Source organism: Melospiza georgiana, chromosome 2 (assembly GCF_028018845.1).
Source record: "Melospiza georgiana isolate bMelGeo1 chromosome 2, bMelGeo1.pri, whole genome shotgun sequence".
NCBI classification, from domain to species: Eukaryota; Metazoa; Chordata; class Aves; order Passeriformes; family Passerellidae; genus Melospiza; species Melospiza georgiana.
Genome location: NC_080431.1, coordinates 98,390,508 through 98,403,909, shown reverse-complemented (window position 1 = coordinate 98,403,909; position 13,402 = coordinate 98,390,508). Strand labels below are relative to the sequence as shown.

Sequence of the window (13,402 nt, the reverse complement as noted above, 5' to 3'; positions counted from 1 at the left end):
CCAAGATCTGGCAGAGGTTTTAGGAATAGCTGGAGATAGTGGGTCATCATGTTCAAAACAAAACAGATTTTTTTTTTTTTGTAAGACAGAGATTTTTCTTTCTCAGGTAGACTAAGATGACTGTACATAGTGACAGAATGTCAGTGTTACTGGGTTCTTGTTGTATCACCTATAAAATCATAGACAGTTGTGGTAGTTCTGAGAAATTACTCAAAAAAGTAAGCTTAAACTGGGTAGCATTAAAACTAGGGCCATTATAGCACCATTAGGTTTAAGTTAGAAATGTGTCTGTGGAAGGGTAAGCAAATCTGGTATAGATTTCAGAAAACATATGCTTAGAGGGACTGCCAGGATCCCATAATATTTCTATTAAAATTTTGTAATTATGAGGAAATCAGTTTTCACAGATATGAAGACAACATAACTCTTTAAAAAAGAAAAAAGTCTGTAGACAATGCCTGTACCTTGTCTAAGTGCTAGTCTTAGTGCAAGTCTTTTAATGTCTGCCTATGCTTCCTGATAAAAAGGAAGTGCAGCATTTGCTGTTGCTGTTGTTGAAAGCAGTTGACTATTAGATAGAGTCTAAACATGAGCTTTAAAGGGACATTGTGATTTACTAAAATACATAAAATTTAAATTATAACACTAGTAACCTACAATCAAATTCTAGTTGAAGAAGACAGTGTAAGATAATGTAAAGGTGAAAAGAATAGACACATAGGTAAGGAGTTAAACTTGGAAAACCTAGTTCACAAATAGTACCTTCTTAATTCATGCTTTAAAGCTGGAGACTATTTTGGTACCATGGAGAGACAGTTAATGCACTCTCTGTTGTTACCAGTAAAGCTGAGTTCTCTTCTCTCTTCTCCTCTCTTTTCTCCTCTCTGCCTGTAGCAGTAATTAAGCTATAAAGGATGCTGAAATAAAGAAATGCAGGTTTTAAATAACTGAGAAGGGAAGCTGTGTTAGCCTTAGTGGATTTTCACTGCCATTAACAGCCATTCCTTAAATCCTTCCTTATTTCTTCCATCCTAAGTTTAATCACATACTACTGTTAGAGAATTGGAATGGCTGTCAGTCTATGTGAGCAGTGAAATCTCCAGTAAAAGTGCCACTGTCATATGGAGAGGTTTAAGACATTACCATAGCTTGGAAGAAAGCTTGTCCTAAACTTCAACATCTGATTCCTCAATGGGTGTGTATGAAAAGCCGCAGTGTTGCCAGCCTTCCCCTGAAGCAAGTGTCCAGATGGACACTTTGACAGTTTAGCCAGCGTGTTTCACACATTCCTTATTCATATTTCAGAATTTCTTCTTTTCAGACGTGTGTTCCCATAGCCGTCCACTGGTACTTACAAAGATAATCACTGTGTTTACGCAGAATTGAGGCCTCTGTTTGCAGCTGTTGTAATAAATTGCACTTAAAGGGAGTGGTTTGGTTGTAGAGAGTCAAACCATTCATGAGGAAGTATTCATTGTGATTAAAATTGCAGAATTTACAATCTGTGTGCTGATCAACTTAATGAAAAAAAGAATAAATGGTAAGAAGTGCCAATGCCTTTAAGAGCGATACAGAGAAACACAGAGTGCATGTTTCCCCTGCAAAATGTGTGCAGGGGATAAGTAAAAACCATAAAGTCTGCTGGCTTTGGAGGGAAGACAAGTATTTAAGGTATTAAAGTCTTGAAAATGTTAAAATTACCTGAAATACATTTCTTAACACTATTAAGAAGGATTTTAAATCACAGTGTCTCAAGATACTCTTGACAGAACAGACTGTTGGTAAATACTGGAATTTAATCTAAAAAGTAAACCTAACATGGATAGATTATTCAGACATAGTCTATCCATTGAAATGTCATTTGAAGTATAAACTAAAGTTTTCAATTACACATAGGAAAGAATAAAAAATAGTAAAATGGCATTTAAAATGTGTTTATTTTTATTTAAATTAAATTGAATATATTTTTATATATTTGGCTATTGAAATTTTATATTTGGCTATGCATAATATATGTTTTGAGAAATATTTAAAACCAAAGTGTTTTGTTATGATTTCTTCTGTATCTTGGATTTCAGAGTATTTACTTGCCTTAGCAGGTTCTCAAAATGTATGCTTTTGTGGTATACAGGTTTAAGGACAATTCTGTCTTTGTAGCAGTGTTCAGTCTGCAAAGAAAAAGATATTGCTAATAATTTTTATGACAGAAATCCATACAGTGTGCTTAATGTATTTATTGTGTGGTTATTAATATTGTAATTTCTCTTTTTGTAATCTTGAAAACTAGCATTACAGGTGATTTACTAAGCAACCACTTTTTTACCATTTTTGACTCATACATTTGCATTTCTTTTCTTCATTTACTGAAGAGCACTATGTATTTTTTCCTAACAGGAAAAATTTCTGCTGTAACTAAAATGACATCATGCTGCCTCCAGTGGGGGAATGCTGAAGTCTTCTCAAAAAGACAACACAGTGGTAAGTACTAAAAGTATGTTCATAACAATTCTTTTTTTCATAAGAATATGTAAAAGAAAGATAGCAAGTCTCTGTTGCTGTTGTTCTTAAATGTGTTTGAAATATCTTTGCCATATATACATTTAAAATGTTTGTTTACCCTGTGTTCATCCAATGAGACATGGAATACAGTACATCCTAAGCATTAGCACTGTTTGTATGCTTACTTATGTTAGGCATGAATTGTTATTATTTTTCAGCTCTATAAGTACTGAATGATACCAATCAGTTTGTAATTAAAAGACATGAGATTCGACCTGGCTATTGTGACACTGCTACTTAGTAAGGTTTGGGGGTTCCAGGCCACACTGTACCAGACAGAGCTGTCTGTCTTCAGTTTGCAAGACAAGGTTGGGTTCCAGAGTTCTTATGGGGCTGTACTGAAAAGAGGCTTGGTTGCTGTTTCATACTGTTACCATAAAGATCTATTTTTTCCTCTCAGTTGTTAGCAAAATATGAGAGAACATATTTTAATATATAGCATGTACACAGCACATATATGTATGTGTATATCTATGCACACAGATATATAAACATTCTTATTATATCAATATAAAATATGTGATAAGGGTTTAATTTAGAAATCTATGCATAGAATATGTTCTATTTGTAAAACACCTTAATCTAATTACCATTCTTTCGTACTGTGCCTGATACATTGACTAATGAGAGGGGAATGAGATGTACAAGTGACCAGAAAAGTTTCTCTGTTGCAAATTCTTCCTTTTCACTTTATATTATCCATGAACTTTGAGGCAGATGTAACTTTTTCTGTAATCATTGCACCAGCTGTAGTACAATGACGTTTCCATTTCGTGTTGACACTGGGACAGAAGGAATAATTCAAGGAGAAGGAATAATAAAATATCTGATGTGATAATAAAGTTGTGAATAAGCAATAATTCAAAGTGTGACAGGTTAATTATGAAAATCGAAGGTACCATTACGTGAAGTGTAAAATTCAGACAAAGAAAATAACAACTTTGAAAATTTCTGTGATTTTTGCATCACTGAACCATGTTTATTCCAATTTGTATCAATTTACATGTAATTGAATAAAAAATACTTTATGAACAGGAACCTGTTTAATAGTTTATCATCCACACTGATTGTGGTAATAGCTGAACTCTTTGGAGTTATATAGTGACTAGTACAAGATGCATGAGTGTCATACATAGAATTCAATTACTGACTCTACTTCAGAGAACTTATGACATATTTTTCAGGAACGAGGCAAGCAACTGATATAAAGAATACAAGACTTATATAAAACCGAAGTCAAAGTTGAAATAATAACTTAATTTCTTTGGAACTAACAAATTGTGGCGCATTTGCCTTGTCTGGCATTAGAATAAGCCACAGTCATGTACCAAGAAAGGAAATTCTCATCTCTAGATCTATCACAATACACTGAGATAGACCACAGAAGCTGGGGAGAGGATTTTGAAGGGGAAACTGAGGGATGGAGGGATTTTAGTTTTTTCTGTTTTCTCAGCATTTTGTTTGCTCTTCATAATGCACAGCAGGAAAGTCAGAGAGGAGGAGAAGAAAAGGAAGCAAACAACATTAAAGCAGAAAAAAGAGATGGAGCCTATTGATGTCTGGCTTTTAAGTCACACTGCAAGTTAGTGAACATCAGAAGCCAGCTGTGCCTTTTGAAAATTTTCTTGCTCATCTAAGGTGATAATTGGACTATACATTAAAAAAAAAAAAAAAACAAAGAAAAACAAGATTAGAAAATGAAGTTATAAATCAGCATAAAATTTATTTCTGCCTCTCTGCTTGCTAATTTTCTGAAGTAGCCACAAATATTTGTATTCAACTACTAGCCCTGAGGTACTCCAAAATACACAACAGAAATACAGAAATATTTGTTAATTTCTTATTTGTCTAGAAAAGGTTTGTATTGAGATTTTTTTTCAGGAGAAAAATGGAAATGGATCTGAAGGCCTTCAGGATAATTCATAATCCAAACCAAACTAACCTCGAAGTTGTATTTTCGGGAAAAAATAGGGATCCATTTGGATAAACAAAAAATTCCAAAAGATAACTAGGGATGATAGCTTGGATGGATTCTAACAATAACTTTGGCTATATTGGACTCTTATATTTGAGAGAAATACAGAAAGAAATCCCTACATCTTGAACTCTTTAACTGCTTACTTGCTATCTTTCTCATCCCTAATTCCAGATAAAATTCTTCAACATAATAGACCCATTATCTTTCTCAAGAACAGAAACCATCAATTTATGTTTGGAGTATGCAATGTGTGTTTCCTGGAAATGCATATACAATATAGTATTAAAAACTGAAGCAAATTATTGGCCCATGCTTTGTCCTCAGAATTTGATTGTGCGTCAGAAATATAAGTGAGTTTAAATGGTGGGATTTCTTTCTAGAATCCCAACCTGACAGCTGAATGTGCAGATGGAGCCCTGTGGTAGTCTGTGAAGCGCTGTGTCATTCCTTTGATGTAGCCATATACTGTCAGATTCTTGATCATGTTCTCAGACTCTGATCAAACCTTCTGTCTTGTATCATTTATGGTAACAAATGTGAAGGAAAAATAAAGCCTTTTTATTAGAAGGCAGGAAAAAAACGTTCCAGTTTAAGTCTTGGGAGTTTTAGGAAACAGATCAACTCTTTATTCTCTGAGGAAAATCAGGGCACAATACAATTCTCATTCTTAGAGCTGTCAGAGCTCCTCAGCTTACTTTTCAGCTCTTGGGATTCAGATAAGAATTTTTGCCTTCCACTTGTCAGGGTTTATGGCTGTACATGAAAGTACTCTTAACTTAGCAGTCCAGCCTCTGGTTAAGCAGCGTCTTCAACTCCTCCAGTTTTCTTTTTAGGCTCTCACTGATTTTATACTCTTAGGTGGAAGAAAAACTGTCCCCTAGGTTTCCTCTGTCTTGGTGAAATATCTGCACAGTTTTAGCATGGAAATCCTTCAGTTATGTCAGTTCCTAAGACCGTGTTACGATACTTAGGCTCTGCTAATGTTATAGTGCACGTTCTTCCTACCAAGTCTCTCTTAATTTTGAAACACAAGGAAGGAAAGAAAAAAAAGTACTCAGTTTAAAATTCTTCCCTTTTACAAAGATAGAAGGTGTGTTTTCCATACTGAAACACAAGTGATAAGCAAGAGCAACTAATGAAGTTACCAGTTGAACCCAGATTGATGGTCTAGTTATGTCAGTTAATTGAGGCTGATGCTCACCATTTCAGTAAGTTTCCAAATTGGAAACTGTATCTTCTTAAAAAAATTCCGGTAGTGTAAATTGAATTTAACACCTAGTGTCTGGAAATTTAACCAGACTTTAATGAGAGTTTGTCTAGATTTTGTTGTAGGATGTTCCACAGCTCTCTATGCACCTAAAAATCTGTTTCCAGGGAGAGTATTCTGAAATCCTAAATCCAGTGTAGTTAACTGTTTCTCAGTTGATGTAGGAAAAATAAATTAAGTTGCATCATCTGCTTTGCTGTGAGATGTTACTGGTAAATCTAATCTTAACAAATCCATTACATCACTGGTATTAGGGTGTGTGTTTTCCATTAAAGGTAGAGGCCTACTGTGAATAGTGGAATCAAAATCAAATCAAAAATAGTGGGTTCTCTAAGGAATATAAATAATCCTTGCTTCAATTTGAATTCAAAATGATGTATCCATTATTTCTTATTCCAATATTTAGTTATGCATTTCAGTATGACTGACCAAAAGTATCTAAAAGTAGGTAAACTCTAATGGTCTCCACCAATATGAGAATTTCTTAAGAAACCAAGTGAGAAATGGAAATAGGAAGCATTTTTCAAATATAAATAAAATAATAAATAGCAAACACCAAAACTTTCCAGGTCATTACATTTATTTTCAAGTGGCAATGTATTTGAATAATTTTCAAGCTTCTACCTAAGTTCATTAGCTTTATTTAAAAGCCTTAGGAGGATAGTTAAACAATTTTCTAAAAATACAAGTCATGATTGTCTTAAATCTTTAGGACCAAGGCACTGTTCTTATCTAAGTAATGCTTCCAGAAATATAATTATTTTTGTAGAAAATTAATTTGAACATAACATTATACAAAGTATTGTACAATAGTAACAGAGAATGGTTAAAGTAGTGTAATTTCAACATTATACAGACTTCATGGATGATGAGAGTTCACTGAATCATAACATCATGAGCAATAAGTAAACGTGAAATAAAAAATAATCACACTGTTTTTCACAGACAGCTCATTTAAAGTTTAGTCATGTTCAATTCAAAGAACCAGAGTGCAAATTTTACTATCTGTGTTTAAACGTGAAAATGCTTTATCACTGTGACTAATATAATTTAAATCTACTGTACTGAATAACAGGTAATGACGTTTTATCTATTATATCTTTTTCTACAGGGAACTGTAAACTCTTAAAAGAAGTTCATGATAACTCAGTGTTGTTGGGTTTTTGGGGTTTTTTGCCCCCTAAGAATAGTAAACCTTTTGAGAGAATGATTCCAGTGCAAATGAATTACACGCAAGCAGTTGTCCTCTTGCTGTCAAGGTTCAAAACACACTGTATCTTCATTTTTAACCACAGCTTGTTTTGTTTGGACAACTCAGTAGTTTATGGGAAAGAAGGACCATCTGTATCTGTTAATAAATATCCCTTTACCTGTTCTTCAGCAGTTAATCTCGCTCAGTTTTCATATAAAAGGAATGGCTCTGTGTAACAGCAACATCTTGTGTCTTCCTGGTATCTCTATGACTTAATTTGAGCTCTGCATCCTCCAGTTTCTTTTAGAAACAACTGACAGAAGATGGTTTCTGGGATCATAACATGGGACAACGATATCATACAATGCTTTTCTTCATCAGTAACATAGACAGTAGGATTAAATGCACCCTTGGCAAGTCTGTGGATGAGTGATGCTACTGATTCAGTTGAGGGAAGAAATGCCATCCAGGGGTGCCTCAACTGGCTGGAGGAGTGGGTCCATGAAAACTTAATCAAGTTCAGCAAGACCAGTATAAGGTCCTGCACCTGTGTCATGGCAATATCCATTACCATTAGGGGCCGGATGGTGAATGGATCAAAAGTAGCCTTGCAAAAAAGGATTTGGAGGTACTGGTGGATGAGAAGTTGTTAATAAGTGAGCAATGTGTGCTTGCAGCCCAGAAATCCAACTGTATCCTGGGCTGAATCAAAATAGGTGGCCAACATGTTTGATGGAAGTGATTCTGCCCCTTTATTCTGTTCTGGTGAAGCTCCACCTTGAAATGCTACATCCAGCTTTGAAGTCCTCAACACAAGAAAGACACAAACATGTTAGAGTGGGTCCAAAGGAAGGCCACAAAGGTGATCAGGGGACTGCAGCACCTTACCTGTGAAGACAGACTGGGACCATTGGAGTTGTTCAGCCCTGGAGAAGGCTCTTATGAGACCTTACTGCAGCCTTTCAGTATATAGAAAAGGAGAGATAAGAAATGTGGAAGCTTTTATCAGGGCCTGTAGTGACTGGGAGCAAAGGGAAATGGCTTTAAACTAAAAGAGCGTAGATGTAGAGGGGCTGTAAGGAAGAAGTTTTTTATTGTGAAGGGTGGGGAGGTGCAGGAACAAGTTGCCCAGAAAAGTTGTGGATGCCCCATCCTCAACTCAAAGCCAGGTGCTCAAGGCCAGGTTGGGTGGTTTTGAGCAACTTGATCTAGTATGTGGCATTCCTGCTCACAGCAGGGAGGTTGGAACCAGATGGTCTTAAAGGTCCCTTGCAACCAAAACCATTTTATAATTTTATTCTATTTCTGTATAATATCATACAGTGCTTGTCTATGCATGTTTATAAAACATGCAAGTGTATTAAGGCAAATGGCTGATTATATATAGAACTGATTGATTTTAACTCTCATACAACACTAAAGGTAGCGCTGTGTATGCACCTCAGCATCAGATCTAGAATTTGGAGAGAAAGTAGAAAACCAGTAATGATGGAATCAGAATCACATTCTGGGTGGCTTTTTGTGGGTTTTTTTTTTTTTTTTTTATTTTTCCTCCTTTTTTTTTTTTTTTTTTTTTTTTTTGTTGTTGTTGTTGTTGCTGTTGTTTTTTGTTGGTTTGGTTTGGTTTGGTTTTTTTCTGATTTTTAGAGAAATTATATCACAGTGAAACCCTCTGGGTAGTGCCCTTAGCATAGCTATTTGCAGCTGATTCCATGATTGTGTGCCATTGCCATAGTTTGAGATTGTTTATCAAACAGCACATGAGAAGAATTAAGGTTTTTGGTACTTCCAGACAGATTTGGGTTTTTAAAAATAGGCTTTTAGTACAGTTTTAGAAAAAAAACCCCAAACTTCCACCACTCCAGAGGGCCTGGATATCCCATGCATTCTATGTCATATCTGCTAAAATACTGAATTATTTCCATTCTGTGCTAAATGCGAGTAATCCACCACAATTATGCTAATCACTGCCCTGAAAACAAATTGATACAGCTGTTGAGTGACTAGGGAAGATGATGGCATATTTCTTTCTTGTTTGAAAGAAAAAAATAAAATGTTTTTACCAGCAGGAAGCCAAACTGCTTGTAGAAATTACTTAGAATTGAAAATCACTATTTGATTCTGAAGGTAAATATGTTTGTTTGTATATATGAATATAAAATACATTTAGCTTTAATTGCATGCCAATTTAGACCCAGATAGCTGGTATTGTGTAGAATTTTTTGAGTGTTATTTTGCTTTTATTTTCTATTGATGTGGAAAATATATTTGTGTATATATATACACATACACATAGTGTTTTCTATTGTATCTTAAGTATGGAAGCTGAAATTATCTAAACCACTCTTTCTAAACCAGGTTTGTTATCAACACCCTCCACACATTTCCTTTCATATATACTGCTTTGCATTCAAGTTTTCTTTTCCAAGAAAAAAGCCAGAGAAAGGGAACACAACACAAATATGGTAATGTTGTTATCCACAACTTAGAAAAACTTCAGAATATCTGAGTGTAGGTAAAACTACTCAGGTTAAACAAAATCAGATTCTGTCACCTTTCATTATAGGTTCTATTTCTTATGAAGATGTATGAAGTAGTACTCTTCTCTTTTTCACCTGGTTGCAGTTGTATTAATGGCCTTTCTGCTCTCACAGCATGAACATGAATTTAAAGCTCACACAAGTATTTACAGAATATTAGAAAAAAACAGCCTGAATTTTTATGTTTCAATAGGACTTAGGGAAATCACTGAAAAAAATTGGTGCCTAATTACAATCTTAAAAAGCTGTATTTTTTCTTTGTGTAAGAAATCAATAACCTGCAACCAAATATCTATTAAAATTGTGATTTGTCTCTTTGGGGTGTAAACAAAGCTCTTTTATCTGGAACTAAATTACACCTTTAATTCTAATGTAGTTTGTAGTCAGTGGAGTTAATTATACTGAGAAACTGTGTTGCTTCTATCATTTGAGGCTTTTTGCTTGGCTTTAAAGGTACGTAGGTGATATTTCATATGCTGTATCGTACCATTGTGACTACTGTTACTGGTAGACACGTGTCATGAATTTGATTCACAAAGATGAGATGCAAATGCTTGAAAACTGTGAATAATGAGGTACAGTCTATTCTTACTTAAACAACATCACCAAAACAAGCTGCAGATATCCCTCCTCGAGCAGAAGGGTTGGACCAGATGAACTCCAGAAGTCCCTTCCAACTTCAACCAATCTATGAACCTGTGATCTTCATTTAAGAGCAATTAAGTTTTCCTTTCCATAGATTTAAAATAACAGTATGACCCTTTCTCTTTCATTATATTAAAGTATCAAAAATGATGGAAAAAAACACAAATAGTTATGCTACAAGTATAAATAATGGTGCTGAGTCACTTGAGAAGTTAGGTGATAAATAATTAGAGACTTAGCAGTTCTATTGTGAATACAGTTCTATTTAAAAGAAGAAAGTTAAAAGAAATATACTATATTTCACCAAATGAAAAAGAAGTAAATACTTTAAAGACTACTGAAGTAGTTTTTATTTAATAATTTATTACAAAGTATTAGTGAAATACAACTCATTGAGTGGCATGGTGTGAGGCTACAATACAAAGTTCAAACAATGGCAGAACTAGAATCTGTTTTCATTAGAAGCCATCAAAACTAAAATGTATAAACAGTGAGGTAATAAGCTACATAAGGGTACAAGAAATTCACATCTGATATATCCAGCATCAAATGCATATTAATTTGAGATCAGAATTCATTAAAGCATATTTATCTGAAAACGAAAGCTTTTAGGATGGTGCAGTCATTAAGCAATCTGAGTTTATTAATTAACAAAGCAGGAGTTTCGATAGAGGAGCTTGACAAAGAAAATGGATGTATTAGAATTTCACCAATGAAAATCGAGGCTGCAACACAGCAGTCACAGCAATTACACCAACAGGTCATTCTCTTGGCAGCTAAATAGTCTTTTGGAATATGGATTTTCAATGCTTATATTAGTTTAATATTACTGCAACTTTCTCTGAGCTTTTTAAAATTTAAATATTACCACAGTATGCTCTGAGGATAACTTTAAAAAAAAGGAGTTAAAGAGTTATCAAAACTTGTGTTGACTTTTATTTAAAAACAAATTCGAACTCATTTGGCACAGAGTTCCTTTTCTGTGAAAAAATATATCATGGGGAACCTAATTCCTTGCTGAAGAATTTTTCCCTGTAGCTATTTATGGTTTATTGTTTGAAATCTATATGCTGAAAATCATCAAAATCGGAAAAAAATTAAATAACTCAGTTTCTTTTTTGTTTGAAACATGAAATATGTCATCAATATTGCCAGAATATGGCAACAACACTTACTGTATTATTGTCAGTGTAGCTCCCATGTCCAGAAATACAACCATCTTTGTGCAAGACTTTAGGAAAGATAATTGTTGCATATATGCTGGAATTCATGGCCGGAGAAATAATAAATCACACCTCCTGAATGGTTATCTTCAATACCTATAGAAGACAGTATTAAATTCCAAAAACACTGCTTAGCACCTTGCCAAGGTGATAGCTGTATCAACCTTTTGAGGAGCAGCAGCTGTCTAAATAAAGGCAAAAAGGAGATTTGAATTTCTTGTTTTGAGAATCAGTAAAAATACTGCTGGAAAAACATAGGTGCACTTTCCCACCATTTAAAAATAATTTTATACAGCTGCAAGCAACACCTATAGAAGATGGATCTTTTTCTCTCATGCCAAAGAAGGCATTATGGAAGGAATTATTTTGAAGAATAAAGTATAAATCAGATCACACAGGAATTACTGACATATCTCCAATATGAGGTAGAATAATCTTCTCCGCTCTCAAAGGGATTTAATTGTCTGCTCTGACCTCCATCTGTTCTATTAATTGACTGCATTAGTTTTTGGTAGATATTTTTGGTTGGTATTATGTTTTTTTAGTGAGATTTCTTGAGATGATATAATAGAAGCACACAGGAAGCTGTAACTCCTGCCATGTGACAAGGTATATTTTTTCTCAATCCTGACCTAAATCAGTTGACTGAGGGCAGGAAAAAATAGATCAGTCCTTCCTAGTCAACCTGGCAGCTGCAAATTGTCTTCTGTTTGTTTTGTTTTGGTTTGTTTTTTGTTTTATGGTTTTTGTTTTGGTTTGTTCTATTTTTTTTTGTTTCATTTTTGTTTGGTTTTTTTTTTTTCAATGTCATCCCATATGGATATAATACAAGAAAGAAAAGAGAAAGAAAAACCCACCCAAAACCAAATAATTAAAAAAAAACCAAAACAGAAATCCTTTACAAAATAAATGAAATAAATTTCTTCTACACATAAAAATAAATTTTTATTGATTGATTTGATGGGCATATTACTTTTCCTTTATACAAAAGGAAGCTAAAAACAAATGACCAGGAAGAAGAAAGGAGTCATAGGAAAGAACTATCATTTGGAGAAAAGAGAAAAATTTGAGAATTAGAAGAGAACTGAGAGGGCTATGTGCAAAAGAGGAAAAGTATAGAAGGTACCTTTTTTAAGAGGACATTTTCAATCAGGGAAGAACAAGAGTAAGATGGGTCTTCAAAAAGTACCATGGCATAATGTTTTGTCATGGAATCATATTGTTAAAAAATATTTCTCCTCATATTTTAAAATGCCCATGTAGTTTTGCATTCTTGTGAAAACAGGTAGAGTGTGCTAAACAACACAATAGTAATAATAAAAATAATAATATTGTATGGGTCTTGTTAGAAAGTCATTCATAAATGTTACTCATTGCAACCAAAAAAGTCAGGAGAAACATGTTTTTTAAAAATAAATAATCCAAATATTTCTAACATAATACTAATTTTCCACAAGCCTATCACTTCTTTGTTGGTAAAGGCTAGTATTAGGTGAAGATGGCAAAACTGGATAAACTCATTCTCAGAGATATGATTTTACACCAGGGAAGATTCATTGCAACAGTTTTTAAAATAACTTATAGGTGGCTATAACAATAGGTAGGAATAACAATACTAATGGCAAAAATAGTAAAAACAACCCCAGAAAATAAAATTAATTGAATGGTAGGTGAGAAAATATCTGCATTTTAGTCTTAACTTTTTATACGGAATTTCCTATCAATGGATGCTACATTATCCTTGATAAACTATCAGGGCAATTAATGATAGAACAAGAAAAAAACTGTTAAGAAACTCACAGTAGAATAAGCTTTTCCTGATTTTAGTCATGAGGACTTTGTTCATGTATGAAACAAGCAGGAAAGTTACGAGGCTCTTAAGTCTGTGGTTATAAAGATAATTCTGTGTATATTGGTAAGAAGTGAAAGAAAGAATCATCATGCTATGGCTCAGTTAGGACAGTGAGCTGTCTAATCTAGACTAATCACTTGGGCTTT

General features: G+C 34.0%; 1 protein-coding gene across 2 annotated transcripts in view; it reads left to right on the top strand.

Moving 5' to 3' along the window:
- NLGN4X (neuroligin 4 X-linked) overlaps nucleotides 1–13,402 on the top strand; it is a 162,049-nt gene that overhangs the window by 26,994 nt on the left and 121,653 nt on the right. For both annotated transcript variants that reach the window (XM_058042814.1, XM_058042805.1), the window contains exon 2: nucleotides 2,395–2,478. The gene's annotated coding sequence lies outside the window, so the exon portion shown is untranslated. The remainder of the gene's footprint in view (nucleotides 1–2,394; nucleotides 2,479–13,402) is intronic.